This window comes from Adelges cooleyi, unplaced genomic scaffold (assembly GCF_023614345.1).
Source record: "Adelges cooleyi isolate 19-005CV unplaced genomic scaffold, UGA_ACOO_1.1 ACOO_flye_CR_arks_rails_tigmint_CR_PRNA_21, whole genome shotgun sequence".
NCBI lineage: Eukaryota > Metazoa > Arthropoda > Insecta > Hemiptera > Adelgidae > Adelges > Adelges cooleyi.
This window is the reverse complement of record NW_026095871.1, coordinates 5,600,784-5,617,535: the sequence shown is the minus strand read 5'-3', so window position 1 is coordinate 5,617,535 and position 16,752 is coordinate 5,600,784.

Below are 16,752 nucleotides of genomic sequence, written 5' to 3'. Positions count from 1 at the left end.
TGTACCGTACTTCGTCCTGTGAAAAAAGTTTTGCCTACTTCTTTTTCTTTAACGATCATTGCTTTTTCGCTCTCTGGTATAAAACAATAGTCATTAAGAAAACAATCAAACGTTTGTGAAGTATTGAGAATTTTTAAAAATGCACTGCTTAGTTCGTTAATTTTATCTCCATAATATATGTCGTCTTCTCCGTTGTAATCAGGTAAAACTGTATTTATGTTTGCAGATTTATTATTAAAACTCTGAAAAATGGTTATGTACTCAATTAATTTAGGTAATTGCAATTCAAAATATTCGTGTAGGGTCAGTTCTTTTAAAAAACTCAACGCTTGAAACATGTACTCTAACATCAACCAACTTTTTCTAAATTGTTTTACAGCAGTATTAAATATTTTCCAGGCATTTATATAATCAACATCAGAATTTTGATCGTTGTTAATATTTTTGCCGACACTGTTTTCATAAGCTTGATAATTTACTTCATCTGTTGAATGTGTGTTACTGGTTGATTCTTGTGACTGTCTATATTTTTTTTTGTCTACGCGACGTCTTTCCATAGTACAAATATATAAAATAGCTTTAGTAAAGTTTATAAGTTTTAATAAAGCATTTCCATACACACATGATAACGAATAAATTGCCATGTCATATTTTATTAGGTAGTTGTATTCGTTTACAATGTTTTTAGATTCTGTAACGTTTTTGAATAATAAATCACTTACAGTAAAATGGTTTTCTTTTGAATATGGGAATCGGACCACCAAGTTGCCAATGTTCTTCCATCCTGGACATTTCAAAAGCGCATTAAGCGTGTCAGTTATTGTTTTTTCGTCGGCGCAAAATACAAAATTTCGTTCATTGAAAGCCAAAGTTGAAACCAATAAAGTAATTAAGACATTGGAAAACATTTTCTTATGATGAAGTAAACTGAGTCTTAAGTAAAAGTAATAATAACACAAATCCAACCGATAAATGTAAGAGTGAAACTTAGATGTTTTTGTAGCTAACATAGACTAGACCTAAAAATTATATTTACGACAACTGAAATTTCACATAACGTTTGTCTTATTTGCTATAGGATATCAACTGTATCAATATTGAAATGTATACGCATTATTATTTTCCATTTTAGCACAAAAAAATATTTTGTCAATTTCTATACACTAGATATAAAGCTAAATTTTCGATTTTTTTTAACAATCAAAAATACACATTACGTTGGCCTCATTTTGCTATCAGCTAAATAAATAATAAAATCTATGCATTTTTTTTTCGTTTAAACACAAAAAAGAAATACGGTTTTGTTTTTGCCGAAGTAAAATAGGTCGGTTAGGTATTATATTTATAAATTTTACTAAAAATGTATTACATACATGAAACTCAATCTTTAAAGTGATTTTTTGTGATTGTTCTTACAATCTTTTCAATTTGAGCCTCCAATTCTTGTAGGAGTAGAAATTTCTTTTCTATCTTACTTGGCCACCGTAAGTTACAGAATAAACTTTGGACGATCAGTGGCTTATCGTAATCTGGTATAATACAATAGTTGAGTACATAACGATCTAACCGTTGCGTATTATGAACAAATTGTAGAAATATTTTGCTAGTTCGCTAAATTTATCTTCGTAGTGATTGTCGTCTTCTTTGTCGTAATCAGATAAAATTTCTTTTATGTCTATTGATCTGATTTTATAAAATAACACTATGTTTCTAAAATCTACCAAATCGGGTAAATGCATTTCAAAATATTCTTGCGGAACCAGTTCTTTTAGAAAACTCAACGCTTCAAATTAAATATTTGTTTTTAAAGTGATTATGAGTGACTTCATCCACAAGCCATTCTATTTGAGCCTCCAATTCTTAAATATAAAACCAATCCATTTTTTTAAAATTGTATTATATTTTACAATATGATATTACAGAGTTGTGAATAATTATCAATTATTTTGAGGTGAAAGTAAAACCCAATTCTATAAAGTAGTTTTTAGTGACTTCATCCACAAGTGTTTCAATTGAGCCTCCATTTGTTCTACGATTGCAAATTTAGCATCTATCGTAGTTCGTCCAATGAAAAAAGTTTTACACACATCTCTTTCCTTAACGATCTTTGGTTTATCCTTATCTGGTATAATACAACATTTGTTTACAAAACGATCTAACGTTTGCGTAGCATTGAACAATTGAAAAAATCTTTTGCTTAGCTCGCCAATTTTATCTTCGTAGCATTTTTCTTCTTCTCCTTCGTAATCAGGTAAAACTAGATTTATGTCTGTAGATGTACCTTTATAAAGCGACACAAAGTTTTCAAAATCAATTAGTTGATATAAATGCATTTTAAAATTATTCATTTAAAAAACGCAACGCTTCAAACATGAACGCAAACATGAACTTACTATTCTTAAATTGTTGTACCGCAGAATTAATTATTTTCCGGGAATACGTATAATCAACATGAGAATTTTGAATAGAAGACGACTGTTTATCAAAGTCTTCTCTTTTTAAAGTACTCTTTTTATTGCTTAAGCGATGTCTTTCCATGGTACGAATATATAAAATAATTTTTATATAGTTTATAATTTTTGCCAACGAATTTCCATATACACATGATAACGAAGAAATAGCCATGTCATATTTTATTAAGTAGTTGTATTCGCTTACAATGTTTTTAGATTCTCTAACGTTTCTGAATAATAAATCACTTACAGTAAAATGGTTTTGTTTTGAATAAGGGAACCGGACTACCAAGTTGCCAATGTTCTTCCATCCTGGACATTCCAAAAGCGCATTAAGCGTGTCAGTTATTGTTTTTTCGTCAGTACAAAATACATATTTTCGTTTGTTTAATGCCAAAGTTGAAACCAATAAAGTAATTAAGACATTGGAAAACATTTTCTTGTGATGAAGCAAACTGATTCGCGATTTTTTTTTCTTTAATTTTAGTGATACTAACTTCACCGATAAATTCAAGAATTTAACTAAAATGCTTTTAACGTACACGACTAGGCATGTAAATACAATTTTCGATTTACCCATGTGGCTGACTATGCTGATGACAAAGTATTAATTTCAGTACATGAAAACCATAACTCGGCTGCTACCCAACTTCAATTACACCTAACTTTATGTATGAGTGGTGTCAGAAATGGCGTGTCATGGTAAACCAAAATAAATCCTGTCATATTACCTTTACTCTTCGTCTTAACAATCCTCCCCAAGTTTTTATTAATAACTGTCTTATTCCTTCTTCAAGTAAAGCCAAATATCTTGGTCTTACACTTGACCGTAAACTGAACGGGGCGTACCACATTCATGTCAAAAAAATAAGTGTAAACTACGTCTTAGAACACTCCAGCCTCTACTCCATAAAAATGCCAAAACTAACCTGCACACTAAACTCGTAATATACAAAAGCTTTATCAAACCAATGTGGTCGTATGGTATTGAGCTATGGGGCGCAGCAAAAAAATCAAACATTAAAAAAATTCAAGTTCTTCAATCAAAGTGCCTTCGCCGAGTTCTAAACGCTCCACCTTATCTCAAACGAAACAATACACAACCACCTTCACCTTCCTTCTGTTAAACAAACTGTTATCTCTCGTTATAAACTCTTTCCCAACCGTCTCCAAAACCATTCAAACCCTCTTATTAAAAATATCTCCTCCCTCACAATCCCAGATAACCCTCCTCGTCACCTAAAAAGATCCTGGTGTAGAGAACTTCTTCATTAATAAATATGTGTAAATATGTCTGTAATTGTACATTTTCTAAAAATGTAACATAAATGTAATTGTAATTTAGGTTAAGTAATCATGTCAATGGGAGTTTCGCCACTAGGTGGTCTCTCCACAAGTTATTCAAGTTATGTATATATTATTTTATCTCAAAAACAGCTGTTCTGTTGATTCACTCACATGTAGCAACGTAGAAATTGACTGCGGTCAAAGTGTAATTTTGCTCTTTTTTTTTATGAGTTTTTAGATTTTTGAGAAAATCGGATATATTATACCCTCACATTAGATCTATCTTCTTTTGAATGTTTAGATATTATTTTTCATTAAGAATGTGATTGGAATATACATTCTGGTGCTACTAAATAAAATGTAAAATATGAGACAGTACGAAACCCAAATCTATAAGGTGATTTTTCAACATTTAAGTAAAGCTTAATAAAAGCTTGTCTTATTTGCTTTGATACCGACTAAAAAAAATTAGTTAATAATCTATTATTCATTTCACTTTAACACAAAATAGTAATAAGGTTTTGATTTCCTTAAAATTAAAATAAACCCAATCCATTTTTTAAAAATTTTATTATATTTTATATTACAAAGTTATGAATAATTATAATTTATATTCTGAAGGGGAAACCCAAATCTATAAAGCAATGTTGAGTGACTTTAATCACAAGCTTTTCAATTTCAGCCTCCAATTCTTCTACGATTGCAAATTTATTTTCTATCGTACTTCCATATGTGAAAAAAGTGTTGAATACTTCTTTTTCTTCAACGATCCATGGTTTATCGCCCTCTGGTATAACACAATTATCGTTAACAAAACGATCTAACGTAAATGTACTATTGAGAAATCCTAAAAATGCTTTGCTTAGTACGCCAAATTTATCTTTGTAGTTTTTGTCGTCTTCTCCGTTGTAATTAGGTAAAATTGGTTCTATGTTTGCAGATTTATTATTAAAATTCAGAAAAAAGGATATGTATTCAATTAATTCAGATAAATGCAGCATAAAATATTCGTGCAGAACCAGTTATTTTAGAGAACTCAACGCATGGAACATGTATTCAAACATCAACCAACTTTTCCTGAATTGTTTTACAGCAGAATTAAATATTTTCCAGGCATTTTTATAATCAACATCAGTATTTTGAATAGAAGACGATCATTCAACACTTTTTAATTTATCAATACTGTTATGATATTCTAGATGATTTACTTCATCTGTTGAATGCGTTTTATTTTTAGGATCATTTATTTCACTAGACTTTATTCTACACTTTTTTGTGCTTAAGCGACGTCTTTCCATGGTACAAATAAATATTATAATTTTTGTATAGTTTATAAATTTTGTCAACTCATTTCCATACACACATGATAACAAACAAACTACCATGTCATATTTTATTAGATAGTTGTATTCGTTTACAATGTTTTCAGATTCTGCAACGTTTTTGTATAGTAAATCACTTACAGAAAAAAGGTTTTCTTTTGAATATGGGAATCGGACTGCCAAGTTGCCAAAGTTATTCCATCCTGGACATTCCAAAAGCGCATTAAGCGTGTCAGTTATTGTTTTTTCGTCGGCGCAAAATACAAAATTTCGTTCATTGAAAGCCAAAGTTGAAACCAATAAAGTAGTTATGACACTGGAAAACATTTTATTATGATGAACTAATCTGAGTCTTATGTAAAAGTTTTAACAGCACAAATTCAACCGATAAATGTAAGAGTGAAACTAAGATGTTTTTGCAACTTACATAGAATAGGCATATAAATTAAATTTTCGATTCTTTTTTAACAACCGAAATGCACATAACCTTTGTTTTATTCGCTATGATATCAGCTAAATAAACAATAGAATGTATGTATACGCATTATTTTTTTTCGTTTAAGCACAAAAAAGAAATATGGTTTTGATTTTGCCAAAGTAAAAATGTTTTATAATTATGTTATACCTAACCTAACCAATATATGTGTTTTATTTTTTACATATACAGGGTGATTCATTTATCATGAACCAGTCAATATATCACTGGGTTTAACTAATGATCTCATTATTTCACAATTTTTTTTTTCGTATTTACCCCCTCCCAACTTATTTTTTTTGAGAAAAACTTTTAAATTTAAATGGTAACATATATTGACTTTTTCAATTGCGAATAACGTATATTAAAAATATTGACCGGTCGATAACCAGTTTCGGATGGACCATTTCAACTTCCGTCGAGCACACACGTGTTTTTCATGCCCTTTTTGTTTGCTTCGTTTTTGTTAAAAGTGTACACACATGCGGTAAAATGTACGCAAACGGATCGGTGTCGCTTTCAAGTCGATCCGATTAAAACTTTACGACTTACGGCGATATTTCAAATTTCTGTACTCACTATTTGAGTTAAGAAAACGTGCTTTTTTCTGTGCTGTTGTCGATGTACTAACAGCAAACTATTGTTTTATTTTATTTAAATATATTTCAATTTTATACAGGTTGTCCCTAAAGTTAATTGTAAAAATTTTAACTTTATTTAAATTCGTATAAATTCGAATACTGGGTGACACCAGTGATAATATACAGGGTGTACCGATGCCCAGATATCCAAAATTCAATTTTTTTAATTTTACCCCACCCCCCGCAACTTTGGACCGCCTTTACGGACGAACCAATAGTTTTTCAAACCCCGGGTCAACGGTTTCTGCCTTAACCCACCGAGGCCCGGTACATATTAAAAATTCCCCCTCCCCCCTCCCCCCTTTTTGGAATTTTTCAGCAACAATAACTCTGCGGTCCGATCGGGTCCGTGTAAGCGTTGAATATTTTGTTGTAACGTAGTCTACGAGGCCCGCCACACTCCAGGGACCTAAAATCCCTTCCCAGGGATCTAAGGATCCTGGCCACAATTTTGGTCCTAGCCCTGTCAAACTCGCAACGTGTCTTTGTTTAGACGACATTTAGGGGCCCACCGATTTTCATGGCTTAAAATTAAATATAGCGTTTCAAGTGAAAGTGACAATTATTACTTCGACATCGCAGTAACCTGACTCATAGCGTCGCAAGGAACCTCAAGCTCGGCATCGAATATAGCTTTCCCAATGGCCGTAGACGAGCAGCCACGAAGCCCAAATGTCGATACCAGCCCTCCTCCAATGAGACCGAAAATGTGCGTTACACCCGTCCATATTATTGCCGAAGCTGTTGGTTGAATTAAACATACTCTGTCCAACGAATTTAAGAGCAAGAAAACATCAAAAGCTACAGCCGGCTTCACTAAACTAGATGAGATCGTAAAGCGCCAAGGAGTCTACATGTTCCTCCAGAACCAACGCTCTCGCCAATTAGCTCTGGATGACCCAATAAAAGATAGATGAGTACTGACTCCTCCCTTAGGGCTAGTTCACATGAAGAGCGTTTACAATTATAATGCAACTGCTTTTAAGTGAACATATGACAACGTGCGTTCAACGCTGGGACAACGCAAGTACCCTGATAACACGCGTTTGAAATTTGTATAGATTTGCATTGACATATTCAGTTGCCACGCGCGCTTCAAGTTGACAATTTTCATACTTTTTTATTCCAATTTTTTTTTTCATCGTATACAACAATGGATATCGATGACTTTCTTACGACGTTGCCTTCTTTTATACAAAATCCATAAGCACACTGCTTCTGCATCATTGTATTTGACGAAATACAAAACTGGATTGACTAGGATAAACACGCGCTTAACGCATAACATCTGTAATTCATGTGAACAGTGACTAATAAACGTGGGTTAGTCCAACGCGCGTTTAACGCTTTTCATGTGAACTAGCCCTTGAACTAGCACAACACAATATGAGAGGAGCCACCATCGTCAACAACCAGTTTTACTATGCTGCAACACGAATAGAGTTGATATTGAGAGAGGGGTAAAAACAAAAATAATTGTGAAAAATTGAAAAAAAAATGTTTTTATTTCTTATTAAACCCTACGAGATATTAAATGGCTCGTGAAAAAAAAAATCACCCTGTATATATCTCTAATCTCTATTCACATTTTTATTTTCTCTTATCATTTATATCTTGTCTCTAATGTCTTAATATTTTTGAATATTTTTTAATAACGTAACGTGAAAATGACGACAAGAAATTTCTTGTACAATAACATAATATCTTGTGTTATAATCAGCGATAACAGTTATAAACATGTGATGAGGTTCTAATGTGATAAATGTGACAAGCAACCATTGTTGAAACAACTGTAAATTGCAGATGCAGAAAATAAGAGGGCATCATGCAGAGAATGCCAAAAATGCACAAAGAAGTTAAAAAAAATAAAGAAACGCTGGTCTTTTGTCTGAAATAATATTTTGTCGTGGTAACCCGTGCAGCGTAAAAAAATAATGAACATTTTTTAAACAGCTGTTTTGTTGATTAACTCACATGTAGAAATTAACTACCGTCATAGTGTTATTTGTACTATTTAGCTTCGATACAGAGCAGCGAAAGTATTGGTTTTACTATGATGTGAGAAGTCTCTTTTTAATACTGAACCAGTTCCTTCGAATAGCACTCTATAAATCGCAAATTGCACCTAGTAGGTACAAAATAGTAATAAATGGTAAATAGCTATCTGCTGTACTAGTAAATAGGGCTTGTAAAACGCCAATATTATTCCATCCTGGAGATTCCACAAACGAATTAAGCGTGTCAATTAATTTGATTTGGTCGGTAAAAAAACAAATTTTCTATCGTTGACAACCAAAGTTAAAACCAATAATGTAATTAAGAAGTTAAAAGACATGTTCTATTCAGAATGTAAACCTAGTCGTAATTTTTGTTTAATTTTAGTGTCACTTACTTTACCGATAAATGCCAGAGTTTGACTAAATAGCTTTTAGCGTACATGACTAGGCATATAATTAAAATTTTCTATTTTATTTAATAACACCAAAAATACACATTTGTTTGTCTTATTTGCTATGAAATCACCCAAACAAATAATAAAATATAAATTAATTATAATTTCCGCTTTAACACAAAAAAGTAATAAGGTTTTGATTTCCCCAAAGAAAAAATGACCAAACATTTTTTTATACATTTTTTTATATTTTATAATATGATATTACAGATTTGTGAATAATTATCATTTAATTTGAAGTTAAGGTAAAACCCAATTCAAAAAAGTAATTTTGAGTGACTTTAATCACAAGCTTTTCAATTTCAGCCTCTAATTTTTCTACGATTGCAAATTTATCTTCTATCGTATTTCTTTCTGTGAAAAAAGTTTTCAATACTTCTTCTTTTTCAACGATCATTGGTTTCTCGCTCTCTGGTATAACACAATGGTCCTTAACAAAACGATCTAACGTCAATGTATTATTGAGAAATCCTAAAAATGTTTTGCTTAGCACGCCAATTTTATTTTTGTAGTTTTTGTCGTCTTCTCCGTTGTAATTAGGTAAAACTAGTTCTATGTTTGCAGATTTACTTTTAAAAGCCGTAAAAAAGGATATGTATTCAATTAATTCAGGTAATTGTAATTTAAAATATTCGTGCAGGGCCAGTTCTTTTAAAAAACTCAACGCTTGAAACATGCACTCAAACATCAAGCTACTTTTCCTGAATTGTTTTACAGCAGAATTAAATATTTTCCAGGCATTTTTATAATTAACATCAGCATTTTGAATAGAAGACGACCGTTCAACACTTTTTAATTCACCAAGACTATTATCATATTGTAGATGTTTTACTTCATCTGTTGAATGCGTTTTATTTTTAGGATCATTTATTTCACTAGACTTTTTATCAAGACTTTCTTTATTGGCTTGTATATTTTTTTCATCCGTCAAATGTCTTTTTTTTTTTAAATTAAGTGACAGTCTACACTTTTTTGTGCTTAAGCGACGTCTTTCCATTTTACAAATATATAAAATAATTTTCGTGTAGTTTATCAATTTTAACAACGCATTTCCATACACACATGATAACGAACAAATTGCCATGTCATATTTTATTAGATAGTTGTATTCGTTTACAATGTTTTCAGATTCTGCAACGTTTCTGAATAATAAATCACTTACAGTAAAAAGGGTTTCTTTTGAATATGGGAATCGGACTGCCAAGTTGCCAATGTTATTCCATCCTGGACATTTCAAAAGCGCATTAAGCGTGTCAGTTATTGTTTTTTCGTCGTGACAAAAAACATATTTTCGTTCGTTGAATACCAATGTTAAAACCACTAAAGTAATTAAGTCTTTGGAAAACATTTTCTTATGATGAAGTAAACTGATATGCGATTTTTTTTCGTTAAGACGTTTTATTAAAACATAATATCCAACCGATAAACGAAAGAGTGAAACTTAGATGTTTTTGCAACTTACGTAGACTAGACCTAAAAATTACATTTTCGGCAACCGAAAATTCACATAACATTTGTCTTATTTTCCATATGATGTCAGCTGAATCAATGTTAAAATGTATACGCATTATTTTTTTTCTTTTTAGCACAGAAAAGAAATACCGGTGTGATTTTGCTGAAGTAAAATAAACTTTTTTTTTGATAATATTTTAGTAGATTTTCTGTAAATCTATAAAAGAATAATATCATTTTTTTACCAAATAGTTACCAAAACAAGTTTTGAATACATTTTTTTCGTCGACGATCAGTGTCTTGTCGTAACGATCTAACCCTTGCAGAGCATTGAAAAATAGTAAAAATCTTTTGTGTCATTTAATTAATTTCCGTTTGTGCAAAAAAAATTTTTTTTGTCTTATTGCTAAGATAGCCAGCTAGATTAAAGTTTTACATTAGACACGGTTTCATAGTATAATATGTATTGTTTTTTTCGCTCTAATGTGTAAAAAGAATATAGCTTTGATTTTATGTTGGGATATATTATTTTTGTGCGCTCTTTTGTAGGTTAAACAAAAGCACACGCGTGGTATAGAAACTATACTATATCTGTTTTGAAACTAATTGTTATATTTATACAGGGTGATTAAAATTGTATTCAATAGTAATAATTGTTCAGCAAGATTTCTAATTTTTTTTAAACAATGTTTTTTTCTCTTTAATAGACATAGATCAATAAGTTTTGGAATAATATATAATAATATTTAGCTTAGTATATTGATTACTGTACTATGTTTTATTATTTTTATAATAATATTTGCATATATACAATAGGCTAATTCCAAGATTTAAGGTTGATTCAAAGATATTGTTGTTTATAAGTACATAAAAGGATAACTTATAATTTATCAGTTATCAATATTTGGCCGCTTTAGAGTTTAAAAATTCAAGTTTCGTTCTGTTCAGTACAGTACAAATCAAGCATAGTTCAAGCCACACTAGTATAGTCCAAACTAGGAAAGAATAAACCAAGCACAAATTTGCATGGTGGTCTAATGTGGGTATTTAATTTAATATTTATTTGGTATTTCATTTTTAAGGTAATTTTATCACTTTTAAACTTTTTTATTAGAATCTTTATTTAGTATAGTATAACCTAGCACAGTATAAACCAAGTACATCAGTAAATCAGTACAGATTATAACAGTAGAGTATAATTCAAGTTCTGTAACCAAGTACAGTCGAAACCAAGCACAGTGTAAACCCGTGTAGTCCAAATAAATATGTACACATGTTTTTTTTTTTTTTGTAAATAGCTCGACGAAAACAACTTTCAGGTTAGTGTATTCCGATTGTACGATCCCGTATTCGAAATGTTTTCAATGGGCAAATATTATAGCAAAGTCATCGTGGGACGACGAGAATTAAAAAAGACTTTGTAAACTTAAGCTTGGTCTAGCATAGTTGACAAGTACACAGGGTGTTAAAAAGATTTGGAGCCCTATGATTTTCCGAGTCCCTTTTAATTTTTTTTAAATTATAACTTTTGAATGTTATTAGGTGAAACTTAACGCACATTTAAGCCCAAGCCTGAAGTTTAACCTTATATAGTTTGCGCATGCAACTTTTGAAATTCAAATGGGAACCCCTATATTTTTTTGAAAAATTCTGTTAGCATTTAATATTTTGAAGACAAAACTGTTAAAAACAATTTTTTATTCTCAACTGATCAAAGTTATAGCTATTTATAGTTCAAATTAGAGCACTATTGCACAAGAAGCATTTATTGCTATGTCAGAGATAAATAATTTGGTTTTGTTTTGAAAAAAGTATTATATATTACCTGAACTATTATTTTAAAGAAATTAAAATATACTATAAAATTGAATTAAATGCTGTAATTGTCATTTTAAAGTTTGTTAGAAAAAGTACTAATTGTATTTTTTTTTGGAGCGCTATAAATTATAACAAAACATCATATTGCTAGTTGATATCATAACGTATTTGCGGAAGATATTAAACGGTTCCAAACTTTACCTATACTGAATGGAATTTTTGTACATAATGACCGGTGACTGCCGTTTTACAACACACATAAACTACCCATGATAAAGAAAGGTTTCAAACTTATTCTACAGTATTTGTACAGGTAATAATGACCGACAACCGCAAACTAACGCGTCAATTGTCTGCAATCACTTTTAACTGACGGCACTTTCCTACACAGACACTTCACATTTTTTTAAAAATTATACCTTAATGTTGTTTATAATGAACTATTATGAATAATTTCACCTTCTCCAAACTTTTACTAAATGTTCTTTTCACTTATAAGTAAGTATTGCATACATTTGGAAAATTTTCGTTTAGTCACATTTGTGTTGTGGGTCATTAAAGTAGGCAGTTTTCAGCTTACCACTTATGTTTGAAACCGTAAATAAACAGCTAAAATAAACTTAATTTGTTCAAAGATGAAAAGAGTCATAAGAACTTAACTTAAGTTTTATAAAAACAAAAAAATTGTTTTTAATTTTTAACTTTTTGACCCCAAAAGTTTTTGAAAAAAAAAAAAAAGAATATTTATCCTTAAAATATGGTTAAAGTACACTTAATTAGAATTTTAACTATGCAGGTTTCATGTCCATATCACTATCGGCGGTTAAATTACAGAGTCGGGAACATGAGGTGCTTTTGGATATTTTTTTAAAAAATTGACTTACCTAGGTTTAAAAAAAGTTTATTGGATGTTGTTGTTTAGATTTGTTTGTTATTAGGGAAATTAAAGCATGTATGATATAAATTTCAAACCATTTTGAAGTATAGTCGCACACCCATTAATTGAAGTGGAATGACCCATATATATGTATTTATATGTTCAAACGTTTAAATGTTTTAATACAAAAGAATAATAATGTTTTGAGTTCCATAAAGTAAAAATAAAACCAATCCATTTTTTTAAAATAGTATTATATTTTATAATATGATATTACAGATTTGTGAACAATTATCATTTAATTTTAGGTTAATGTAAATCCCAATTCTATAAAGTAATTTTGAGTGACTTTAATCACAAGCGTTTCAATTTGAGCCTCCAATTCTTCTACGATTGCAAACTTTTCTTCTACCGTACTTCGTCCTGTGAAAATAGTTTTGCCTACATCTTTTCCTTTAACGATCATTGGTTTCTCGCTCTCTTGTATCATACAATAGTCGTTAAGAAAACGATCAAACGTAAATGTAGAATTGAGAAATTTTAAAAATGCGCTGTTCAGTTTACCAATTTTATCTCCGAAATATATGTCGTCTTCTCCAGTGTAATCAGGTAAAACGAGTTCTATGTTTGCAGATTTATTTTTAAAAACCATAAAGAATTCAATGTATTTAATTAACTCAGGTAAATGCAATTTAAAATATTCGTGCAGGGTTAGTTCTTTTAAAAAACTCAACGCTTGAAACATGTACTCAAACATCAACCAACTTTTTCTAAATTGTTTTACAGCAGTATTAAATATTTTCCAGGCATTTATATAATCAACATCAGAACTTTGAATAAAAGACGGCGGTTCTTCATTGTAAGTATTTTCATCAAGACTGTCATCATAAGCTTGATCATTTATGTCATCTGTTGAATGGGTATTTGTTTTTGGTTCTTTTGACTGCCTATTTTTTTTTGAACCTACGCGACGTCTTTCCATAGTACAAATATATAAAATAGTTTTTGTAAAGTTTATAAATTTTAACAACGCATTTCCATACACACATGATAACGAACAAATTGCCATGTCATATTTTATTAGATAGTTGTATTCGTTTACAATGTTTTCAGATTCTGCAACGTTTCTGAATAATAAATCACTTACAGTAAAAAGGTTTTCTTTTGAATATGGGAATCGGACTACCAAGTTGCCAATGTTCTTCCATCCTGGACATTTCAAAAGCGCATTAAGCGTGTCAGTTATTGTTTTTTCGCCGTGACAAAAAACATATTTTCGTTCGTTGAATACCAAAGTTAAAACCAATAAAGTAATTAAGACTTTGGAAAACATTTTCTTATGACGAAGTAAACTGAGTCTTATATAAAAGTTTAAATAACACAAATCCAACCGATAAATTTTAAGAGTGAAACTAAAATATTTTATTTATTTCTATACACTAGACATGAAAGGTAAATTTTCAATTTTTTCAACAACCAAAAATACACATAACGTTGGCCTCATTTTGCTATCAGCTAAATAAATAATAAAATACACGCATTGCTTTTTTCGTTTAAGCACAAAAAATAAATACGGTTTTGTTTTTGCCGAAGTAAAATAGGTCGTTATATTTATTTATTTTTACTAAACATTTATTAAATTATAAGATAATGTAACAGAAGACATATATAGGAACAAATATTTATAACATGTATCTTGTATGAAATTAAACAATATAAAAGGCTTTACAAAATATATTTTATCATTTAGAATGTTATCTATTGTATTACACATTGTGGTGCCACTAGAAAAAGTATAAAATATTAGACAGTAGATTTTCTGTAAATCAATAAAAGAATATTAATATTATTTTTTCAAAACTATATTATGTATAATCGATATTGTAGTCTCTATTTCGTGAAATCATACATGAAACCCAAATGTTCAAAGTGATTTTTAATGAATATTCTTAAAAGCTTTTCAATTTGAGCCTCTAATTCTCGTACGAGTAGAAATTTCTCTTCTATCGTATTTCGCCGCCTCAAGTTACTGAAAAAACTTTTGACGAACAGTGGCTTATCAGCAGTACCTATTGATCTGACTTCATAAAATGACACAATGTTTCTAAAATCTACCAAGTCGGGTAAATGCATTTCAAAATATTCTTGCGAAACCAGTTCTTTTAGAAAACTCAACGCTTCATTATGTATTTGAACATTAACCAACTTTTCATAACTTGTTTTACAGCGGAATTAAATATTTTACAGGCATCCAATAACTCACCATAATTCAGATTAGAAGACGACGACGATTTATCAAAAAAATTATTTTCTTTGAGACTTTCTTCATTGTCTTGTATGTTTTTTTCATTTGTGAGGAGCGTTATAATTTTATTTTTTGATTCAAGTGGCAGTCTATACTGTTTATTATGTAACCGATGTCTTTTCATGTTGCTAATGTTTAAAATAGTTTTTTTCAAAATTATAAATTTCACCAAAGCATTCGCATACATACACGATAACATATAAAAAGTCGTGCCATATTTTATTAGGTAGTTGTATTCGCATACAATACTATTGGATCCTGGGTATTTGTATAATAAATTATTTACAGAGAAATATTTCATTGTCGTATGAAGATTTGACTTTACTTGCAAGTGGCCAACGTCATTCCATCCTGAAGATTCCAATAGCGAATTAAGCGTGGTAATTAATTTGTTTTCGTCGATACAAAAAACACACTTTCGATCGTTAAGTACCAAAAGTGAAACCAGTAATGTAATTAAGACATTGAAAACTATTTTCTTATGATGAAGAAAACCTAATCGCAATTTGTTTAGTTTAATTTTAGTGACAATTATCTTATTGACAAAAATTCAAGAGTGAAACTAAGATGCCTTTAGGGTTTCAACTTTCAGATATAGACTACATATTATTTGAATTTTGAATTTTTTTTTATTACCAAAAAAAAAACACACATTTGTTTGTCTAATTGCTATGATATACAGCTTAAATAAAGTGTTTCTATACTTTTATAATCAAAAAACACATTTGTTTTGTCGCTTTGCTACTTTAGACGGATTGATTAATGTTTTACTATACGTAGAAGTCAGTTTCATGGTTTATATGAATTATTGTTTACGCTCTAATGTGAAAAAATAATACGGCTTTGATTTTATATTAATATTTTTTTGTGCGCCGATTTATGCATTAGCAAAAGCACACGCATGATAAAGTTAGTAATTTGCGCTGAAATATAACAAATATATTAATTATATTTATTATATAGGGTGATTAAAATTGTACTTAACAGTAATAATAGTTGAGCAAGAATTCCATTTTTTACTTTAAATAATATTTCCTTTTTAATAGATATAAGTCAATAGGTTTTGAAATAATATATAATTATATTTAGCTTAGTAAATTTATTACTGAGTTATGTTTTATTAATTTTTTATATTCACCATGGGCTATTACCAAGATCTATGGTTGATACAAAGATATTGTAGTACATAAATACATAAAAAAACAACCAATAATACTATCAGTAATCTATATTTAGCCGCTTTAGAGTTTAAAAAATCAAGTTCCGTTTTAATCAGTACAGTACAAATCAAGCACGAATTAGCATGGTGGTTCAATGTGGGTATTTAATTTAATATTTATTTGTTAATACATTTGTTAAGTGATTTTATCACTATTAAACGTTTCGATGCGAATCTGCTTATAGTTTACTACAACCTAGTACATTATAAACCAAGTACATCAGTAAATTAGTACAGCATAAAAGAGTAGAGTATTAGTCAAGTTCTGTCCATACCAATACAGTATAAACCTAGTGTAGTCTAATCCAAGTACAGTCGAAAACAAGCACAGTGTAAACCAGTTCAGTAAGAAAGTACCAAAGTGGAGTCCAGTATCCGTTGATTCACATTGAAGTGGCTGTTTTGTCATTCAATAAATAAATTTACTTTATTCTGTGGTACGTTGTGCAAC